Below are 5000 nucleotides of genomic sequence, written 5' to 3'. Positions count from 1 at the left end.
TGAGAAGAGAGCCGGCCACCACAGATTGTCGAAGGCACCGGATATGTCCACCATGATGCCCAAGACATACCGCCTGGTGGATGAGCGCACAATTTCGGTCAGTCTATTTATGGCATCTGATGTTGACTTGCCTTTTCTGAAACCAAATTGCAGTTCGCTCATTCCATACAGGACTCTGTGGCTTAACAGTCTATTTACCAGTAATTTTTCCAGAGTCTTCCCCAGGACGTCCAAAAGACATATTGGTCTGTAGGACTTTGCAATTGTCGGGTCCTTTTCAGGTCCCTTTTTAATTACCACAACTTCTGCATTTTTCCATTTAGTTGGAAACCTTCCTTCCTCAAGACATCTATTATATATGTGTGTCAGAGATGGGGAAATCTTGTGCGCTAACGCCTGCAATACCTCCACAGGTATCTTATCAGGTCCTGGGGCCTTCTTCTTTGCAAAGGACTGAATTGTGAGTTGCACCTCCTCTACTGAGAAAGGATACACTCGTAATTCATTCACATATGGAATGTTGTCTTCCATTCTTAATTCCGCCTGCCTCTGACTGTCTTGTCCTGGGTCATCGTCTGGGAGGAGCACCTTAAGTAACTCCTCCGCAGTGTCCTGCCAAGTCGTTGTCATTGTGTCTGTCTGTCCAATTTTGACAGTCGAGAGGTTCATAGGGGAATGTATTTTTTCTCTGACGATTTTATACGGAAGGCCCCATGGATCCGTTATCAAGTGTGATGCTACAAAGTCCTTCCAACTTTGTTGTCTGTGAGTATAAAGTGTATCTTTAAATATCCATTTTAGTCTTCTGTATCTTTCCAGGTGGTACTGTCTTTCGTCCCTGGTGAAGCTTCTCTGGTAATTCCTCCTTGCTCGTCGCATAGACTGCCGGAGCCTGGTAAGCTCTGGGGTCCATGGAGCAGTTACTTTGCGGATGAAACGCCTTTTTTGTGGTATTGCAACGGTTACAGCCGACTTAATAGAAGACGTAAGGGCGTCCACTGCTTCATCAATTTGAAAAAGTCCGTCACCCAACTCTGGTGGATTGCACTCTGCCTCTAGCAGCTCCCAGTTGGCCCTCCCATAATCATACTGCAAAACCCAATCCTCTGGCACGTCGCCAGGTTCCACAAGAATTTGGAACTCAATTACATTGTGATCACTTACTGTTAATCCGTCATGTACAGTCCAGTTAGAAATTCTGTCTGTTAGATTTCTCGTTGTTAAGGTGACATCTATGTTGGTTTCAACACCAGCCCTACTTCTATAAGTAGGTGGATTTCCAGGTCTGTTTTCTACATATAAATGAAATTCCATTATCAGATCTTCCATAGCGCCACCCCGATCATCAACATGGGGACTGTGCCAGAGTGGGGATTTCGCATTGCAATCCATTGTTATCACCACAGGTTTCCCTTCTAAGGCTCTCAGAATTAATGTTAGCTGGTGCAAGTAATGATCAATATGTTCACGATATTGACAATAAACATTAACTAAATACAAACAGGTCTGCAGCATGTTTAATTCTACAACAATAACATGACTATTGCAAAATTGTGTTAGTATAGTTGTCTTTATTAATTTATTAAGGACAACAACTGCTGTCATAGGATTATTGCCAAAAGTTATTACTTGCGATGTTACGGGAAAGCCCGAGACACGGCCAGAGACAGAGTTTGGTTCTTGAATTGTTAAAATGTCTATAGTGCGCTCCTCTGCGAGCTTTCGCAACTCCTGCGTGACTAAGAAGCTTCGCATTGCATTTATTTGTACAACTTTGAGGTCAGAGATCGGGAGGGTATCTTGTATGTACATAGCTGTTTGGAAACTGGAGGGAGGGAACAAACATTACCCTTCCATACATCTTTACCATTTCTTTGTATATCTTCTGCAAATTGAATTCCCTTCCCCTTCTTCGAAAAACTTCTTTAACCAGACTCAACAGTTCTTTATACTCAAAAGGCAAGTTGACTGATGCCAGCTGAATACAGTCGACATCCTCCAGAGTTGGGAAAGTAATTCTGTCCCCATCCGGGTGTCCGACCCGCACAAGCTGTCTTAACGCTAATGTTAGCAGTTGAGGTTCTTCTAATCTACGAAGCTTCATTGCATTTTCACACATCACATAAACATCATTTGGAGGACATTGTGTATACGTTTTATTAGCAAAGGAGCTGTCTGTTAAAGTTAAAGTCTCTACAGAACCGACACCAGAAGCCAGGTTTTCTACTTCCACATCTTTATTGGTGTCTTTATCCTTACAAGCGTCGGTTTGGCCACTCTCGACGATGGAAACCACCGCCGCCTTAGCACGATCGACGCCACCAGTGCCGGGTTGCCCCGACGCCTCGGACGAAGACCCCGGACAGGGGACAGATCCCACACCGGAAGCCGACCCTGCAGCAGCCGACGACACATCTGTAAGAGACAGAGATATTTGGGATGCCCTCAACCTTTGCCAGCGCTGAGCGTCTCTCGCTAATTTACTTGGGGACTTATATTTTGGAGTATTTTTATGGATCTCCATAATCTGTACGTTGTATTAATCTTTGTAATAGCAACTTGTACGTAAAGCACTCCCTACCAGGAGTGCTACACGTACGTTTCCTATACTTGCATGGTATACAGACTGCTGGCTGGGATTGTTTTGGACAATTTTTTCTCTCATGGCCTTCTTCACCGCAGTGAGCACAAACTGCGTTTTTAAATTCACAATACTTGGCCACATGCGTATAATCTTGACATTTTGTACACCTCGGCAAGGCTGTATAGTCTTTCACCGATAATGCACCGTACCCTATGTACAGTCTACCTGTCTTAATTATGATCTTTCTTAATTCCGGATCCACCTCCGCAGCATGGTGAACAGTGGACCGATCTCTAGGCCCTGCCTTAAATCTTAATTTAAATTTTTCAAGAAATTCCTGTTTCGAGTAATGTTCTTCAAAGTTCTGTGTATACACAGATTCAAGAATGTCATCTTGATTCATGTACGTTGGAACGTCATAAATCATCATTAGAGGACGTCTCTTTCGCGGCTTTTCACATACAAAGTGTTCTTTTAATTTGACATTATTCACTAGTTTGTCGCTGTCTTCTGGCGTGGCAACCTCAACTATTAAGGCATTGCGGGTGTTTCTTACTGCATTAATCTTAATCTTATCCACTTTTGGATTAACACTCTTTTCGAAATTTTCCCGCACCTTCCGTATATCTTCACCTTTTTTAGGTTTGACGAAAACAGTCGGCGTCACTTTCTCAAGACTTCGCTTTATTGTGTCTTGAACTGTTGTCTTTACAGGTACAGCAGCAGCCACTGAGGCATAAGTTCGAACTGGTTTTTGTAGTTCTTTCCTCAGTCTTTCATTCTCTTTCTTCAATTCTGCATACTGACCCTCAAGGTGAGCATGGGCTAACGCCCAGTTCGCAATTGTCTCTTTTAGGACCTTGACTTGCTCTGCATTAATCTTTCCATGTTTCACGCTACTTTCCAACAATCGGAGGTAGCGTGAATGTCTCTCAATTACGCTCATGTCATAGCTTTCTTCTAACGAAGGAGCCACCGGCTCCAAAAGCGCAGAATCACTCTCCATATTCTGTGCCATAATTAATTTAAGGAGAGTGAAAAAATGGGGCCCGTCTGTTACCCCCGACCGGCACCTCTGGCATGGGGGGAGGCTATTGGCAGCTCGCCCACCAGTCCCGCCCCTGGACCAAGGGCACACCCGAGCTGCAAGGTTGAGAGTGCCGTTTCCAGCACCCTCGTCCTCCTCGACGACCTTACCATCGAGGATTTCATCCGTTCCCTCCTTGGCAAGTGCCCCCCGCACTCTGGGAGGGCGGATTCACCCTCCGTCCTTCGCCCCCTACTAGGCCGAGCTCCCACGCAAGGCCAAGGACCCGGTCCTACTCAGGTGCCGGGTCGGTCACCCAGACGTTCAGGGGTCTGGACCCAGCTAACCTGGCCGGGGACATGTCACCACGCCCCGGCTTGGCAGATCATGTCTCGGAAGTCCAGAGACACGGCGAAGGACACTTGACAGCTCAGGGCAGAATCCCACCCCGGCGAGCCAGGCCGTCGGAACCAGTGCGCAAGATGTTCAGCGCACGAGGGACAGATGTTGTGTCCCTTGCGACGCAGCTTCCCCTGCGCCATGCACCCTTTGCTTTCGCTTTGGGTTGGGGGACCATTTAACGTCGTCCAGGACGTGAGGAACTACAGCAGCCAGACCGCAGGGCTCCGGGATCGTCGTGAGACTTACCCTCATACCCTCGCCCAGCCGCCGCGCTCAACTCAAGAGAGACAGGTGGTGTGTCTCTCGTTACGCAGCTTCCCCTGCGCCACGCACCCTTTGCTTTCGCTTGGGTTGGGGGCACTTAACGTCTTGCCGCGACGGGAGTTTTACGTCCTGCCTTGACACACGACAACCCTCACAAATCCACAGCCCAGAGATGTTGATGGTGTTAGCTGGGTCTTATATGTGGAGTTTGACATCAACGAGACGGTGCGGCACTCAAGCCCGAGTTACGTTCCCCAGGGGGGTCTCCACACGTACCGGGGGATCATGACCGACCATGTCTCACCCACCGCTTTTGCTAGTTAACGGTGGGCCAGTGCGGACCGTGAGGATTGCACCCAGTTAAGGGCTAGCCGTTTAACGTCATGCGTGGACGGCCCATCCCGTGTTAGCTTCGCCCCATCTAAGGGGGTTACTGAGCCAGAGAGCCACGACAAGGCCACGAGATTGGACATTACGGTCCCCGCCCCACTCAGGTTCCTCTGAGCCCCGACGCGTTCGTTGACTTCGGGGAATCAGAGGGTCTCCTGGCGGTTTTAACCCAGTTATGGGAGGCAACACACCTCCCCCAGGTGGCGCTGCGCAGACCGCGGGAATCTCGTTAATCCATTCATGCGCGTCACTAATTAGATGACGAGGCATTTGGCTACCTTAAGAGAGTCATAGTTACTCCCGCCGTTTACCCGCGCTTGCTTGAATTTCTTC

The 5000-nt window shown here is 48.0% G+C and overlaps 1 pseudogene; it reads right to left on the bottom strand.

The window, feature by feature from the left end:
- Positions 1–4834: 4834 nt before the first annotated feature.
- The window catches only part of LOC126317344 (large subunit ribosomal RNA), a 2995-nt pseudogene continuing 2829 nt past the window's right edge, over positions 4835–5000 (bottom strand).

Source organism: Schistocerca gregaria, unplaced genomic scaffold, assembly GCF_023897955.1.
Source record: "Schistocerca gregaria isolate iqSchGreg1 unplaced genomic scaffold, iqSchGreg1.2 ptg000623l, whole genome shotgun sequence".
Classification (NCBI taxonomy): domain Eukaryota; kingdom Metazoa; phylum Arthropoda; class Insecta; order Orthoptera; family Acrididae; genus Schistocerca; species Schistocerca gregaria.
Note: the sequence above shows the minus strand (reverse complement) of the source record. Positions and strands in the feature narration are given on the sequence as shown.